This window comes from Petaurus breviceps, unplaced genomic scaffold, assembly GCF_028583685.1.
Source record: "Petaurus breviceps papuanus isolate PSGF00001 unplaced genomic scaffold, PetGlider_PUasm1.0 77, whole genome shotgun sequence".
Lineage (NCBI taxonomy): Eukaryota > Metazoa > Chordata > Mammalia > Diprotodontia > Petauridae > Petaurus > Petaurus breviceps.
The window spans coordinates 15,659,683-15,678,735 of record NW_027186492.1 but is presented as its reverse complement, the minus strand read 5'-3'; the positions used below and the strand labels follow the sequence as shown (position 1 = coordinate 15,678,735).

The window sequence follows — 19,053 nt, the reverse complement described above, 5'->3', positions numbered from 1 at the left end:
ATAAACTGGAAAGCAGCTTGGAAGTCATCTAGTCCAGTTCCCTCATTTTACCAATAAGGGAACTGAGAGCCAGAAAAAATGAGTGACCTTCCCAAGACTATACAGATAGTAAGTGGCAGAATCAGTATTTGAACCCATGTCTTTCTATTCAAATCCAATATTCTTTACCTTTACAATCCAACTTTTAAAATCTCTACTTTATGTGACCTTGACTTTTAAGCCTTTGTGAATGGATCTATATTAATATCTATAAATATTGTACCTCTTCTTTGCCCTTTGAATAACATTTTTAAATGGCTCATCTTCATGTATACTTTGGAGTTATTTTAGGAGGACCAGAGCACTTAAAAAACAAGACACATTTCTATGAGGAAAACATTTTTATGGATATGCTTCACAGTGGTAAACCAGGATCATTGCAATATTTTTAGAGAAAATAAAACATTACTCCATACAAAGAAAACAATATTCCCTGTGAGGTAGCTTGTAATGCTTGGAATCCATTATATTCTGTCTGCCTTTTCTAGAATGCCAACTACATGCATATTAGTTTAACAATTTCATATTTAAAAAATAATAATTGGAAGGCGGAGCCATGATGTAAGAGTAAAAGCACAAATGGCAATGGGCTCCAGCTGCAACCATTTTCAATACCTGTAAAAAAAAATAATCTAAATAAATTTTAAAATTACAAAACCCACAAAGTGACAGAGAGAGACAAATCTCCCTCTGAAGGCAGCCTGGCAGGGCAGGAAAGGTCTATCACAGCACACTGGGAGCTAAGCACAGTCCCCCTTGAGCCAAGGTTCCAGCCCCAGGGAAGCCCGGACAGGCCAGAGCAGACCCCAGGAGAGGGAATCACCAGCAGCTGTGGCAGTTTCTAGACTTCTCAACCCAAAAATGCCAAAGAGAAAATAAAAAGTCAGTGGGGAACTCTCTTGTAAGGGTAAAAGAACAGTGTGGTCCAGCCCCTGCCCCTGGGACAAGAAGCGGCAGAGGCACAGTGGCTACAGCTGCCGCTGCATCCAGATCTTCTGGCCTGCAGATCGTAAGAGGACCAAGTGACCATTCAGAGGGTAATCGCTCTTGCTTTGACCTGCTTGGATCTAGATCGCAGGCTTGGGTGGTGGTCCTGGAGTGTGTGTCCAGTGCGACAGAGTTTTGGGGGGTTTTGGGGGATTGTAGAGAGGGTGCCCAACTAACAGCTCCAACAGCTACAAAAACCCCAGCAATTTGGGACAAAGCTCTCTACATTCTGGAAGCAGAGTTCAGCCATGGCAAAGAGCTCAAAAGTCAAGTAATTGGCAAGGTGAGCAAGCAGAGAAAACACAATCCTTTTTGGGGGACAAAAAAGATCAAAACATGGAACAAGAAGAAGCCAAAAAAGGCAAAACTCCTGCATCAAAAGTTTCCAAGAAAAATATTAACTGGTCACAGGCCATGGAGGAGCACAAGAAGGATTTTGAAAATCAAGTAAGAAAAGTGGAGGAAAAATTGGGAAGAAAAATGAGAATGATGCAAGAAAATTATGACAAGCAAGTCAATAGCCTGCTAAAGGAGACCCAAAAAAATACTGAAGAAAATAACACATTAAAATGTAGACTAACACAAATGGCAAAAGAGGCCCAAAAAGCCAAATGTGCCAGATGGAAAAGGAATTTCAAAAACTCACTGAAGATAATAATTTCTTCAAAATTAGATTGGAGCAATTGCAAGCTAGTGACTTTATGAGAAATCAAGATATTATAAAACATATCCAGACAAATGAAAAAATTAGAAGGCAATCTGAAATATCTCCTTGGAAAAACCACTGACCTAGAAAATAGACCCAGGAGAGATAATTTTAAAATTATTGGACAACCTGGGGTGGCCAGGTAGCACAACGAGTAAGAGCACCGGCTCCAGTGTTGAGAAGACCTGGAGATCGAATCCCGGGCTCAGACACTTAGCACCCACCCAGAAACACCTGGCCATGTAACCTTGAGCAAGTTACTTAACCCCAATTGCTTAGGGGCGGCCAGGTGGCTCAGCGAGTAAGAGCACTGGCTCCAGTGTCAGGATGACCTGTATCAAATCCGGACTCAGATACTCAGCACCACACCCAGAAATAACTGGCCGTGTAACCTTGAGCAAATTACTTAACCCCGATTGCTTTAAAAAAAATTATTGGACAACCTGAAAGTCATGATCAACAAAGAGCCTAGACATCATCTTTCAAGAAATTATCCAGCAAAATTGCCCTGATATTCTAGAACCAGAGGGCAAAATAGAAATTGAAAAAATTCACCGATTGCCTCTTGAAAAAGATCCCAAAAAGAAACTACCAGTAATATTATAGCCATATTCCAGAGTTCCCAGGTCAGGGAGAAAATACTCCAAGTAGTCAGGAAGAAGCAATTCAAGTAAAGCATCAAAGGGCATAGAATATGATATTCAGGAGGTCAAAGGAGCTAGGATTAAAACCAAGAATCACCTACTACAAGAATATACACAAAACTGAGTATAATGCTTCAGGGGAAAATATGGTTATTCAATGAAATAGAGGATTTTCTTGATGAAAAAACCAGAGCTGAACAGAAAATTTTACTTTCAAATACAAGAAGCAAGAGAAGCATGAGAAAGAAGGTAAACATGAAAAAGAAATAATAAGGAACATATTAAAGTCAAACTATTTACCTTTCTACGAGGAAAAACAATAATTGTAACTCATGAGACTTTTCTCAATATGAAGAGAGTTGAAGGGAATATAAATGTATATATATATATATATATATATATATATGTATCTATGGGAGGGTGTATGTGTATATAAATATATATGTGCAATATGTGTACATATATACATAGAGGGCACAGGATGAGTTGAAGATGAGGGGATATCTAAAAAATAAAATTGAGAGGTGAGAGAGGAATATATTGGGAGAAGGAGAAAGGGAGACATAGATTAGGGTAAATTATCTCATATAAAAGAGGCAAGAGAATACCGTTACAATGGAGGGGAATGGCAGGAAGGTGAAAGGGAATGGGTCAACCTTACACTCATTGAATTTGGCTTAAGGAGGGAATAACATACACATTCAATTGGGTATCTTACCCTACAGGAAAGAATTGGGGAAAGGGATAAGAGGGGGGATGATAGAAGGGAGGGCACATTGGGGGAGAGGTAGTTAGAAGCAAACACTTTTGAAAAGGGACAGGGTTAAAATAGAAAATAGAATAGGTTGGGGTGGCATAGGATGGAGAAAAATATAGTATTTCACAATATAACTACTATAGAAATGTTTTATGTAACTACACATGTAAAACCTATATTGAATTGCTTGTCTTCCCAGTGAGGGTGGGTGAAAAGGGAAGAAGAGAAATACTCTGGGACTGAAAGTTTCAAAAATAATTGTTAAAAAAATTGTTTTTTACATGCAACTGGGAAATAAGATATACAGGCACTGGGATATAGAGATCCATCTTGCTCTACTAGAAAGTTTGGAGGAGGGATGAGGAGGATGGAAAAGAGAACAGATTGGGGGAAAGGGTATTCAGTAGGCTTGCTATTTTGGGGTGGAGTAGGGGAAAGACAAGGAGAAAAATTTGTAGCTCAAAATCTTGTGGAAATGAATGTTTAAAACTAAAAATAAATAAATAGGAAAAATAAAGAAATAGTAATTGGAGCAGGTAGGTGTCATAGTGAATAGAGCAACAGCCCTAAAGTCAGGAGGATCTGAGTCCTCAGGCACTTGACCTCAGGCTCTTGACACTTAACTAGTGGTGTGACTTTGGGCAAGTCATTTAACCACAATTGCCTTGACTTCCTCCCTCCAAAAAAAGAAAAAGAAAAGAAATAGTAATTAAAAACCTAGTATATTCACAGCTTACAAAGATTAAATTGGACACTGTTCCTGCCCTCACAGAATTCCCATTCTAGTAGGAAAGTAATAAAAAAAATGATAGAAGGAAAGAACAAGTTCATTGTAAACCAATAGCTTAAAGAGGGAGAGGAAAATAGTTAACAGACTCAATGTTACCAGAAGTCTTCATGGAAGAGGTCATTTGAATGAGTAATGGGAATGGATAGGTGGGAATGTAGAGTATGGTATTGTAAATGGAGGGAGAAGTGTGAGAAAAGACACAGCAGAGGGGAACTGCAGGATGTATATAAAGGATAGCAAAATTTTGCACTTGACTGTGTCATTTTACCTATGAAGGTAAATAGCATAAGGTAAATGTGGAAAACTAGGGAATTGTCAGATTGTAGACTTGTATAGTAGTGCCAAGGAATATGAATATGACTTAGGAAACAACAGAAAGTCATTAAAAGATTTTGAACAGAGAAAGGACATGATAAAATCCATTAATAAAGAAAGGCTAATTAAGCACCAGTATGGAGACTTGATAGGAAATGGCAGGGAGGAGGGTTTAGAAATGGGAAAAACAGTGAGGAAGCTATTGTAATATACAAATAGATTACTGATAGCCATAGTAAGATAATAGCAATGGAAATAGAAAGGAGACAATTGTGAAAGATATTCATCCACAAGAAACTGAGGCCCAGAGAAATTTAAAGACTCTTTCAAAGTTTTTCAGGTAGAAAGTAGCTATCAGGGAAGGGTGAGGGGAAGCAACCATTTATGTAGTGCTTACTATGTGCCAAGAACTGTGCAGGTACTTTACAAATATTATCTCATTTGATCTTCACAGAAACCCTGAGAGGTAGGTGTTGTTCCTATACTCATTTTAGATTTAAAGAAACTAAGGTAGATAGAAGTCATGACTTATTTAGAGTCACAAAGCTAGAAATGTGAGGACAGATTTGAATTCGGGTTTTTCCCAATTGCAGGCCAAATGCTCTATTCGCTGCACCTCCCACCCGTCTCTGACAGAATTAATAAGATATTCTACCTCCAGGAGCCAAGATGGCAGAGTAAGCAGGAAATAGCCATAACTCTCCCATATCCATCTCCAAACAAACCTAAAACAGTGCACCAAAACAAATCCTAGAATAGCAAATCCTGCAAAAAAGATGAGGTGAAACAATCTTTTAACCCAAGAAACTTGGAAGGTCAGCAGAAAGGTCTGTCTCATTCTGGTAAAAGGAGAGTGTAGTCCAGGACTAGAAGCATCCCATCATGTCCCACCTATGGTGGAGCAGGAAAATGTCAACACCAGGACCCTATGTACTTAGCATTGTGAAGGGAACTGGAAGATGCCAGCCCTGAGATCCACCATGTTCTTCAGCATAGCCCCAGGAAAATAGGTAAGCACCAACACTGGGACTGTACTAAGCAAATGGGCAGACACAAGCATGGGTACCCAGCTCAGCATCAGGTAAACTGCCAGAACCCTATGGCCTCCAGTGGCACCAGCTGCCCCCCTCCCCCCTGCCACACACACCCTTACTCCTTCAAGGCAGTATCAGATATGAGGGTACCCCTTCGGCCTCAGGACAACATCAAGGCTAGTACCCAGTAAATTGTCAGGACCTACAGCCCCTGGAATGAGAAACCCAGGACAGTGTGTTCCCTTGACCCCTAGAGCAGAGCAGCACAAACTTAAAAGTAAGAGAAAAGCCTGAAAAAGGTGAGTAGAAAACAAGAAAAAAAGAATCTGACCATAGAAAGCTATTATGGTGACAGAGAAGATCAAGACACAAACTCAGAAGAGAACAACAATGTCAAAATACCTATGAGCAAAACCCCAAAGACAAATGGGAAGTGGAAAAGGAGTCAAGATGGCAGGGTAGAAGCAGGACCTCCCCATGGCTCGGGCTTCCACTTTCCTCAATCCATGTAAAAAGGGGACTCTGAACAAAATTTGGAGCTGCACAACCCACAAAATGACATAGAGAAGCTAACCTCCCGCTGAGGACAGCCCAGCAGGCTGGCAAGAATGGGCCAGTGCAGCTCTCTGGGAGCCAAGCCCAGCCCCACACCAAGGCTTTAGCCCCGGGGTGGGCCTGACCACCCTCTGGCCAGAGGGACTCCAGATCACCAGCAGCTGTGGCCATTTCTGGATTTATCAACACATCGATGCAAAGGACAAAGTGAGAGGTCAGTGCAGTCTGGATTTTGGGACCCAGGAAGTGGGACTGCTTGGCTTTTGCCCCCAGGGTGAGAAGCTGCTGAGATGCCAGCACAGCCAGCCAGTGCCACGTGGAAGCTTCAGCTCCTGGCCTGCAGAGTGTAGGGGGACCAAGCACCAGTCTGAGGGGTAATCGCTCTTGCTTTAACCTGCTTGGATCTGGATTGCAGTCTAGGGTGGAGGTCCTAGAGTGTGTGTCTAGCTTGCCAGAGCATGTGGAGACCTCAGAAAGGGCATCCATCTAATAACTCCAGCAGCTGAGAAAACCCCAGCATTTGGAACAAAAGCTCCTCTGTCTAGTGGCAGAGTCCTACTGTGGCAAAAAGCCCAGGGGTCAAGAGACTGAGGGGCGACATGACCATGCAAAGTAAACAAAGCAGACAGAAGATTCCAACATTAGACTCCTATTTTGGGGACAAAAAGGAGCAAAGCACGGAACAGGAGAAAGACAGTGAAGTCAGAACTCCTGCACCAAAAGCTTCAAAGGAAAATATGAGCTGGTTACAGGCCATAGAGAACCTTAAAAAGCAGATGAGAGAAGTGGAGGAAAAATTGGGGAGAGAAATGAGAATAATGCAAGAAAATTATGGAATGAGCATCAACAGCCTGACTGGGGAAAATCACACCTTAAAAAAATAGAGTAACTCAAATGGCAAAAGAGGCTCAAAAAAGCAATGAGGAGTAGAATACCTTAAAAAGATGAATTTGCCAGATGGAAAAAGAATCTCAAAAGCTCAATGAGGAAAATCATTGCTTCAGAATTACATTGGAGGAAAAAGGAAGTTAATGACTTTATGAGAAATCAAGATGCTGTTAAAAAAATCCAAACAAAAAAGAATAGAAGGCAATGTGAAATATCTCATGGAAAAAACCACTGACCTGGAAAATAGATCCAGGAGAGATAATTGAAAAGTTATTGGACTACCTGAAAGCCAGGTATGATCAAAGTAAGAACCTAGAAATCATCCTCCAGGAAGTTCTCAAAGAAAACTGCCTTGATGTTTTAGAACCTGAGGGCAAAATAGAGGTTGAAAGAATCCACAGACCACCTCCTTAAAAAGATCCCCAAAAGAAAACTCCTAGGAATATTATAGCCAGGTTCTGGAATTCCTAGATTAAGGAGAGAATATTACAAGCAGCCAGAAAGGAACAATTTGAATATTGTGTAAACACAATCAGGATACCCAGGATCTGGCAGTTTCTACACTGAGGGATGGAAAGGCTTGGAATATGATATTCCGGAGGGCAAAGGAGCTGGGATTAAAACCAAAAGTCACCTAACCAGCAAAACTGAGTATCATGTTTCAGGCAAAATATGGTCATTCAGTGAAATAGAGGACTTTCAAGCATTCTTGCTGAAAATACCAGAGTTGAATAGAAAATTTGACATTCAGATACAAGAACCAAGAGAAGAATGAGAAGGTAAACAGGGAAAAAAAATCATAAGAAACTTATCAAAGTTGAACTATTAACATTCCTACATGGAAAAACAATAATTGTAACTTATGAAACTTTTCTCAGTAGTTAGAGGGAATATATATATATACATATATATATATATAATGTCTATTTATGAGGGTATATGGGCATATGAATACATATGTGAATGTGTGTATATATGTTTACAGGTATACATAGATAGAGGGCACAGGACCAATGTAACAGGAAGGAATGATATTTAAAAGGTGAAATTAAGAGGTGAGAGAGGAATATAATGAGAGGAGATGGGGAGAGACAGATTAGGGTAAACTATCTCATATAGAGGAGGCAAGGGAAAATGGTTAACATGGAGGGGAAGAATAGGAAGGCAAAAGGGAATGGGACAACCTTATTCCCATTGAATTTGGCTTGAGGAGGGAATGAAATACACACTAAATAGGGTATCTCACCCTCCAGGAGAGTAGGGGGGAAGGGGATGAGAGGGGGAGTGATGGAAGGGAGGGTAGGCTGCGGGAGAGGGAAGCTGGAAGCACCCACTTTTGAAAAGGGGTGGGATCAAATGTGAGGTGGGATAGGAGGGAGGGAAATGTAGTCAGTCGTTTACAATATATTTACTGTTATTATTTTGCATTAGCCACACATGTAAAACCTATATTGAACTGCTTATCTTCCCAGTAAGGGTGGGAGAAAAGGGAGGATGGGAATGAATCTGGAATTCAAAATTTTAAAATAAAATATTCATATATATATATAATTAATACTATTTTACATGTAATTGGGAAATAAGATATACAGGCCCTGGGGCATAGAGATCCACTGGAAAAGTCGAAAGGGGTATGGGAGAAAATATGGGAGAGAGCAGATTAGGAGAATTATGTATAAGTATTATGAAAAAAATCAACATCTTGGAAAAAGAAAACCACTCCTTAAAAAGTAGAATTAACCAAATGGAAAAGGAGATACAAAAATCCACTTAAGAAAACAACTCCTTAAAAAGTAAAATTGGCCAAATAGAAATGGAAGTACAAAAGCAAAGGAAGGCAACTCCTTAAAAGTTAAAATTGAGTAAGTGAAAGCTAATGATTCCATCAAGAATTAATCAAACCAAATTATAAGAAGGAATAAATAGAAGAAAATGCAAAATACCTCATTGGAAAAATGACTGACCTAGAAAACAGATCACAGAGAAATACTGTCAGAAACATTGGACTATCTGAAATCCATAACCAAAAGCAGGATCTGGATAGCATCTTTCAGAATTATTAAGACATGATAACTGATTAGTTATATAGTAGATGTGAGGTGAGGAAGGAGAAGTTGATAACAACACCAAGGATTCAAACATGGTTCCTGGGTGAATCGTGGTATCACTGGCAAAAGTAGGGAAGTCAGAGAAGGTAGATCAATTTGAGGAAAATAGACAACCTGATTATTTTGGGGATATGTTGAATTCATGGTGTCATCGAGATATCAAAGTTAAAAAAGCAACTTGGTGATATCGTGGTTGGATCACTATGCCTGTAGTCAGGAAAACCTAAGTACAAAATCTGCCTCAGACACGTATTAGTTATATGATCCTGGGTAAGTCATATGGCCTCTATCTGTCTCAGTTTTCTCATCAGTGGGGACATTTTAGCACCTACCTCTCAGGGCTTTGTGATGGTTAAATGAAATCATATTTATAAGGTACTTTGCAAATCTTAAAGCACTATTCAGTTATCCCTACTACATCGTGACTTTCCCCATTGCAGTTTTGCTATATTATGTGTTGGCATAGAAATTAAGTGGAAATTGTGGGGGGGGGGGTGTTACAGAAGATGCCAATGACACAGAAAAAGTTTGGAAACTCAGAAATGCATAAAATATATGTATGGTATTGTATAATATCAACATATTTTATCTTTTAATATCATAATAATTCAACTTATTCTCTGGTATGAAGGGAGGGCAAAACAATCATGTAGATTTTCCAGATAACAGGGTGTGAGGGTTGGGGAGGGTGCCACATCCTTAACTCCTACGATATGGAAGGAATACCTGTACAAATATGGGCTATTATTGTGATCATAATGATGATGATGGCAATAACAATGACGATGATGATGATGTAATGTGGGTATTTTGAGATGTACATCTGAAAAAATAGGATAATGTCTAGAGTTGGAGAAATAGATTGGGAGTTAGTTAATGACAGTTAATAGAAATTGATAGTTATTATAGAGGCATAAGGGTGAGAAAAATTGACAAGGGAGAGAGTATAGTGAGAGGGAATACAAATGCCTGTCCATATAATGTGCTAAAAAGAAAAAAAATTATGAACAATTAGAACTCTTAGAATAAAGAGAAGAGTAAATTCTTCCCTTCGCCCCTACTATAGATCTTTTGCTACAAGCTGTACGACCACTTACCGAGTAAATTGTATAGTGTATTCTTGTATGTCACCTTTAACTAGGTGTTTTCTAAGGTACCTTCCAATTCTGAGATGCTGTATGATTACATGAAATATATATATATATATATATATATATATATATATATATATTAAGGAGTCAGGTAGAGAAATTAATGAAGAAGACAGAGTCAATAGAGGAATGTTTATTTGGTGGGGTAGAATCACATCAAAGATAGAATAATCTGCACAGAAATAAAGGATGCTGAAGACAGAAGCAGCCTTTGTAGTTAATGACAAGGAGGGAAATTATCAGCTACATTTGAGAAAATCATTTCCATTTTTTGTTCATTTATTTTTTTACTTTTATTTTACAACATTTGGTTCCACAGTCCCTTGAGTTTCAAATTTTCTCCCCCTCTCGCTCCTTCTCCCCCATCATGGCGGCATGCACTCAAATATAGGATCTACAAATATCTTCACATTAATCATCAGTCAGGTTATACAGAGGGATTATAACTGATGGAATGATCAGTGGGAAAGAGGAAACACAACAAAACAAGAGAAAGAGAGCAAGTAATTTGTTTCACTCTTCACTCAGACTCCACATCTCTTTCTCTGGATGTGGGTATCTCTTTCAACGATGAGTCTTTTAGAGTTGTCTTATAAATTTATATTGCTGAAAGGGACCCATTATATTGAAGTTAGTTGTCACACATATGTTGTGTCTGTGATTGTGTAGAGATTTCTCCTGGTTCTGCTCTTCTTGCTCAGCATCAGTTTATATAAGTCTCTCCAGGTTTTTGTGAAGTCCGTCTGCTCCTCATTTCTTATAACACAGTAGTATTCTATTACATTCATATACCACAAGTTGTTCAGTCATTCACCAATTGATGGGCATCTCCTTGATTTGCAATACTTTGACACCATAAAAAGAGCTGCTGTAACTATGTTTTTTCAGATGGGTCATCCACTTCTTTGTTCTTTTTGGTATACAACCCTAGGAGTGGTATCGCTGGGTCAAAGGGTATGCACTTATTTGTAGTCTTTTGGGCATTGTTCCAAATTGTTCCCCAGAATGGCTTGATCAGTTCACAACTCCACCAAAAATGCATTAGTGTTCCAATTTTTCTACATCTTCTCTAGCATTTATCATTTTCCTTTTTTGTCATCTTAGCCAATCTGGCCAGTGAGATGTGGTACCTAAGAGTTGTTTTGATTTGCATTTCTCTAATCACTAGTGATTTAGAACATTTTTTCATATGGTTATAGATATCTTTAATTTCTTTCCTGAAAACTGCCTGTTCATACCCTTTGACCATTAATCAGTTGGGGAGTGGCTTGTATTCTTGTAGACTTTTGGGATTTTTTTTTGTTTTTTTTTTCAATTAACAAACATTTATTTTTCTCTCTCTCTCCCATGTATCTCCCCCTCCCATTTAAAAGAAAAAAATTCCCAAAAGGCCCTTGTAACAAACACACATAGCCAAAAGAAACAAATCCTGATATTGCCCAAGTACAAAACGTGTCTCCTTCTGCATCGTGGGTCTGTCATCTCTGTCCCAGGGTGGGGTGGTTCAGCATCTATCCCCTTGGATGATAATAACAACAATAGTAAGCATCGATATAACAACTCAAGGTTTTTGCGATGCTTTACAAGGATGATCTCGTTTTATCCTCACAACAACCCTGCTAGGCAATTGTTATCATCATGCCCATTTTACAGATGAGGAACCTGAGGCTGAGCGTCCCACAGTTAGTCATTGTCTGAGGCTGGACTGTGAGCTCAGGTCTTCTTGACCCCTAGCCAGATGCTCTATTCACTACCCTCCCTAGCTGGGTGATCTTTGTTTTGATCAGAGTTTTTAAATTCCTCAAAGATTCTTGTCTTCACAATGTTGTTCTTATTGTACACATTGTTCTCTGTTTTGTTGCTGCTGTTTTTCCTTTGTCCTTCGTTCTTTTTTTTTTTAATTTTTTTAATGCTTTATTAACTTCTGATTTACATCATTTGTTTCCTCCAGATTTTGAGTTACAAATTTTCTCCCCATTTTTCCCCTACCCACTGCCCCAAAATAGCAGTCCCTCTAGATATCCCCTCCTCCAATCTGCTCTCCCATACCCCTTTCTACTTTTCCAGTAGATCTCTATGCCTCATTGCCTGTATATCTTATTTCCCAATTACATGTATGCATATATATATAAATATAAATATATATATATATATATTTGAATACTTGATTTTAAAACTTTCAATTCCAGATTCATTCCCTTCCTTCCTTGTCACCCACCCTTACTGGGAAGATACGCAGTTCAGTATATGTTGTACATGTGTGGCTAATGCAAAACAATAACATAGTAGATATGTTGTAAAAGACTGACTATATTTCCCTCCCTCCTATCCCACCTCACATTTGTTCTATTCTCTACTTTGATCCCGTCTATTTTCAAAAGTGAGTGCTTCCAACTTCCCTCCCCCCCAGGCTTCCTTCCCTTCTATCATCCCCCCTCTCATCCCCTTCCCCCCCCATTCTCCTGGAGGGTGAGATACCCTATTTAGTGTGTATTTCACTCCCTTCTCAAACCAAATTCAATGAGAATTAGGTTGACCCATTCCCTTTTGCCTTCCTATTCTTCCCCTCCATTGTAACCATTTTCCCTTGCCTCTTCTGAGATAGTTTAGATAGTTTAGCCCAATCAGTCTCTCCCCATCTCCTCTCATTATATTCCTCTCACCTCTTAATTACACCTTTTAAGTGTCATTCTTTCCTGTTAAATAGGTCCTGTGCCCTCTATCTATGTATACCTGTAAACATATATGCACACATTCACATGTGTTCATATGCCCATATACCCTCATATATAGACAAATATATATATATGTATATATATATATATTTCTAATCCCCTCAACTACTGAAAAGTTTCATAAGTTACAATTATTATTTTCCATGTAGGAATGTTAATAGTTCAACTTTGATAAGTTCCTTGTGATTCCTTTTCACTGTTTACCTTCTCATGCTTCTCTTGGTTCTTGTATCTGAATGTCAAATTTTCTATTCAACTCTGGTTTTTTCAGCAAAAATGCTTGAAAGTCCTCTATTCCACTGAATGACCATACTTTCCCCTGAAACATGATACTCAGTTTTGCTGGGTAAGCAACTCTTGGTTTTAATCCCAGCTCCTTTGCCTTCCGCAATATCATATTCCAAGCCCTTTGATCTCTCAGTGTAGAAGCTGCCAGATCCTGGGTTATCCTGATTGTGCTTCCACAATATTCAAATTGTTTCTTCTTGGCTGCTTGTAATATTCTCTCCTTAATCTGGGAATTCTGGAATCTGGCTATAATATTCCTAGGAGTTTTCTTTGGGGGATCTTTTTCAGGAGGTGATCAGTGGATTCTTTCAACCTCTACTTTGCCCTCTAGTTCTAAAACATCAGGGCAGTTTTCTTTGAGATCTTCCTGGAGGATGATTTCTAGGTTCTTACTTTGGTCATGGCTTTCAGGCAGTCCAGTAATTTTAAATTATCTATCCTGGATCTATTTTCCAGGTCAGTGGTTTTTCCCATGAGATATTTCACATTGCCTTCTATGTTTTCATTTGTTTGGATCTGTTTAACAGTATCTTGATTTCTCATAAAGTCATTAGCTTCCATTTGCTCCAAACTAATTTTGAAGCAATGATTCTCCTCATTGATTTTTTGAGATTCTTTTTCCATCAGGCAAATTTGGCTTCTTAAGGCATTCTTCTCCTCATTGCCTTTTTGGGCCTCCTTTGCCACTTAAGTCAATCTGTTTTTTAAGGTATTATTTTCCTCAGTCAGGCTGTTGACTCTCATTTCATAATTTTCTTGCATTGTTCTCATTTCTCTTCCCAATTTTTTCCTCCACTTCTCTTATTGGGTTTTCAAAATCTTTCTTAAAGTCCTCTATGGCCTGTAACCAGCTTGTAGTTTCCTTTGAAGGTTTTGGTGCAGGAGTTCTGACTTCACTGTTTTCCTCCTGTTCCATGCTTTGCTCCTTTTTGTCCCCAAAATAGGAGTGTATTGTTGGAATCTTCTGTCTGCTTTGTTTCCTTTGCCTGCTCATTTTGACACTCAATTACTTGACTTTTGGGCTTTTTGCCACAGTAGTACTCTGCCACCAGACAGGGGAGCTTTCGTCCCAAACGCTGAGGTTTTCTCAGCTGCCAGAGGTATAAGATGGGTGTCCTCTCTGAGGTCTCTGCACCCTCTGGCAAGCTGGACACACACCCCAGAACCTCCACCCTAGACTGCAATCCAGATCCAAGCAGGTTAAAGCAAGTGTGATTACCCCCCAGACTGGTGCTTGGTCCCCCACACTCTACAGGCCACGAGCTGAATCTGCCACAGGGCGCTGGCTGGCTATGCTGGCGTCTCAGTGGCTTTTCGCCTTGGGGGTAAAAGCCACACACTCCCACTTACTGTTCCCAATGTCCAGAATGTACTGACCTCTCACTTTGTCCTTTGTGTCTATGTGTTGATAAATCTGGAAAAGCCACAGCTGCTGCTGATCTGGAGTCCCTCTGGCTAGGGGCTGGTCAGGCCTGCCCTGAGGCTAAAACCTCTGCATGGGGCTGGGCTCAGCTCCCAGAGCCCTGTGCTGGATTCCTGCAGGCCTGCCGGGCTGTCCTCAGTGGGAGGTTAGCTTCTGTGTCATATTGTGGTTTCTGCAGCTCCAAAGTTTTTTTAGAGTCTCCTTTTTTACATGGATTGCGGAGGGTGGAAGCTGGAGCTGCAGGAAGGTCATGCTTCTACTCCACCATCTTGGCTCCGCCCCCCATTTTTTTTTAATTTTACTATTAATTTCTTTGTTTACCTTTAGTTTGCAAGATTCAATCCCACAATTCCTTGAGTTTCAAATTCTGTCCCTCTCCCTCCCTTTCACCCCCATAGTGGCATACAATCAAGTACAGGATCTGCAAATACTTTCACTTTATACATTAGTCAGGTTATGAAGAAAGATTTTATCAGATGGAATGAAAAATGGTAAAGAGGAAATAAAACCAAACAAGAAAAAGAACAGGTAGTTTGCTTCAATCTGGATTCAAACTCAATTCTTTCTAGTTCTTTCTCTGGATGTAGACATCTCTCTCCATCATGAGTGTTTCGGGATTGACTTATATCACTGCCTTGCTCAGAAGAGTCCAGTCTGTCAAAGTTAGTCATCACACATACATTGTGTCTGTAACTGTACACATTTCTCCTCAGTCTAATCTTCTCACTCAGCATCAGTTCATATAAATCTCTTCAGGTAACTGTGAAGTCCATCTCTCCTCATATCTTATAGCACAATAGTATTACATTACATGCACATACCACAAATTGTTCAGCCATTCCCCAATTGATGGGCACCCCTTTAATTTCTAATTTTTTGCAAGCACAAAAAGAGCTGCTAGAAATATTTTTGTACATATGGGTCTTCCTCCCACTTCTATGATCTCTTTGGGATATAAACCTAGAAGTGGTATTGCTGGGTCAAAGGGTATGAAATTATTTATAGCCCTTTGGGCATAATTCCAGATTGCTCTCCAGAAAGGTTGGATTAGTTCACAACTCCACCAGCAATGCATTAGTGTTCCAATTTGCCCACATCCTCTACAGCATTTGTCATTTCCCTGTTTTGTCATCTTAGCCTCTGGCTGCTGAGATGTGGTACCTCAGAGTTGTTTTGATTTGCATTTCCCTAATCAATAGTGATTTAGAGCATTTCTTCATATGGTTAGAGATATCTTTAATTTCTTTCCTGAGAGCTGCCTATTCATATCCTTTGACCATTTATCAATTAGGGAATGACTTGTATTCTTATAGATTTGACTCAATTTTCTGCATATTTCAGAAATAAATCCTTTATCAGAGACATAGATTGTAAAAATTCTTTCTCAATTTCCCACCTCCCTGTTAATCTTGGTTCCATTGGCTTTGTTTGTACAGATGCTTTTCAATTTAATGTAATCAGAATTTTCCATTTTGCATTTCATAATGTTCTCTAATTCTTGTTTGGTCATAAAGTCTTTCCCTCTCCACATGTCTGATAGGTAAACTATTCCTTGTTTTAGGAGGCTGCTTACAGTATCAACCTTTATACCTAGATCATGCACCCATTTAGACTTGATTTTGGTATATGGTGTTATATAATGGTCTATGCCCAGTTTCTGCCGTAATATATTTCAGTTTCCCCAGCAGTTTTTGTCAAGTAGTGAGTTCTTATCCCAAAAACCAGGGTCTGGAGGTTTCTCAAACAATACATTACTATAGTCATTGTCTTCTGAATCTTGTGTGCTTCATCTATTCCATTGATCCACTCCTCAGCCAGTACCAAGTAGTTTTGATTTCTGCTGCTTTATAATACAGATTGAAATCTGGTAAAGCTAGTCCACCTTCCCTAGCATTTCTTTTCATTAATTCCCTTGATATTCTGGACTGTTTATTCTTCCAAATGAATTTTGTTACTATTTTGTCTAGGTCTATAAAGTACTTTTTTGGTAAATTAATTGGTATGGCACTAAATATATAATTTAATTTAGGTAAAATTGTCATTTTTATTATATTAGTTCGACCTAGCCACGAGCAATTGATATTTTTCCAATTAGTTAGATCTGACTTTATTTGTGTGAAAAGTGTTTTGTAGTTATGATCATACAGGTCCTGGGTTTGTTTTGGTAGGTAGATTCCCAAATATTTTATAATGTCTACAGTAACTTTAAATGGGATTTCTCTTTCTATCTCTTGCTGTTGAATTTCATTGGAAATATATAGGAATGCCGAGGATTAATGTGGGTTTATTTTATATCCTGAAACTTTGCCAAATTTATTTATTGCCTCAAGTAGTTTTTTACTTGATTCTCTAGGATTCTCTAAGTATATCATCATATCATCTGCAAAGAGTGATAGCTTGGTCTCTTCTTTGCCTAATTTGATTCCTTTGATTTCTTTTTCTTCTCTAATTGCTACTGCTCACATTTCTAGTGCCAGATTGAATAAGACGAACGATAATGGACACCCTTGTTTCCCCCCTGATCTTATTGGAAATGCTTCTAGCTTATCCCCATTACATATAATACTTGCTGATGGTTTTAAATAGATGCTAACTATTATTTTAATGAAGGCTAGCTCCATTTATTCCTATACTTTCTAGTGTTTTTAATAGGAATGGATGTTGTATTTTGTCAAAAGCTTTTTCTGCATCTATTGAGATAATCATGTGGTTTCTGCTAGTTTTTTTTTTAAGTAATTGGGGTTAAGTAACTTGCTCAAGGTAACACGGCCAGTTATTATTTCTGGGTGTGGTGCTGAGTATCTGAGCCCGGATTTGATCCAGGTCATCCTGACACTGGAGCCGATGCTCTTACTCGCTGAGCCACCTGGCTGCCCCTAAGCAATTGGGGTTAAGTAACTTGATCAAGGTTACACAGCCAGGTGTTTCTGGGTGGGTGCTAAGTGTCTGAGCCCGGGATTTAATCTCCAGGTGTTCTCAACACTGGAGCCGGTACTCTTACTCGCTGTGCTACCTGGCTGCCCCGGTTTCTGCTAGTTTTATTGTTAATATGATCAATTATAATGATGGTTTTCCTAATATTAAACCATCCTTTTATTCCTGGAATAAATCCTATCTGATCAAAGTGTATTATACTTGACATAAATTGCTGTAGTCTTTTAGCTAATATTTTATTTAAAATTTTTGCATATATATCATGAGGGAAATTGGTCTATAATTTTCTTTCTGTTTTATCTCTTCCTGATTTAGGTATCAGTACCATATTTGTGTCATAAAAAGAATTGACTTAATTCTTTATATGTTTAAGAAATGAGGCCTTTATCAGAGACAATGGTTTTAAAAATTCTTTCCCAGTTTTCCACTTCCCTCTTAATCTTGGTGACATTGGCTTTATTTGTACAGAAGCTGAGAAAAACATTTCCAAAGAATGGTGGAAGTAGAAGTTAGATTGCCAGGAGTTGAGGAATAATAGGGTGGTTATGAAGGAGAAGTAATGGGTGTAGATTGTTTTAAGAAACACAGCTACGTCTTTATAAGTATGAATATTAAATGCCCTGAGGTAGTCACATTCTTTGAATTTGTACTGCATATTTCCATTAGATTGGAACCAATTCCCATAATTTACATAACTGTAACTTCAAACACTGTGGATTCAAATACATGAAACCATTTTAGGAGAACCATAATTTGCACTAATCAAGAGTGAACTGAATATTGACCTAGTAGCTTTTGTTTTTACATCACTGTCATTTCCAAATGCACACTTACCATACAATATTGGACCTTGCATTCTAATAACAACAAAGTGTTACAAATAACAAAGGCCTCTAACATTCTCTATCTATATAGATATCTATATCTATCTCCAACATTTTACAAGAGAAAGGAAGTGCTTTCTCTGTCTATGTAGATGACTGAGTATGCAATCTAATGAAATCGGAACATAGAGTTGAACATCCAACTTGTGATTATTTCATACTATAAACATATTTTTCTATTGTTTTCTCTCCTTTAACATAAGATGAGTTTCTCAGTCATGCCTTCTTCCCATCTCTCACCTCCTCAAAATCTAGAAAGAAGCCAATCTATCTTGATACCATTTAGACACTATCGGGAGAAAATATCTCATTCACAGCTCTTTCCCTATCTTCCCCTTTCTTCACCCTCAGCAAGATCATTCAAACAATGTGTCCCCCATGTTTTCTTTGTCTTTCACTTCTCAGTGATTAAATAATTGGACCCCTAATTTCTACATATGTGCATATATCCTTTTAAACTCTTTTTTTTTTCCCTTCTCATCCAACTCTTGGGCAGTTAAGACAGAAAAATCTTCCCCAATCCCTTCTTTATCCTTCTCTGCTGTATTTCTTCTCCTATCTCTTTTTATTCTATGTATGAATCCCAAACAACCCCAATAATTGTAAGGATTATGGAAATAATATGTAAAATATTAGGATAAAAGAAAGTCATATCACAAAAGGAAATGAGACATCATAAACAATATGTTTGCCAGAGGTCTCCAAAGATCTTGAAAATGCCCAGAAGCTCACTTAGGTGGTTCATAAAAGTCTCCATACACCTTTCCTCCCTCCTTCAAGTAACTCTGCTTTCCCTCATATATGAGCATTCCAGG

At 38.6% G+C, this 19,053-nt stretch overlaps 1 pseudogene; it reads left to right on the top strand.

The window, feature by feature from the left end:
• Positions 1-9,559: 9,559 nt before the first annotated feature.
• The window catches only part of LOC138175273 (THO complex subunit 3 pseudogene), a 33,400-nt pseudogene continuing 23,906 nt past the window's right edge, over positions 9,560-19,053 (top strand).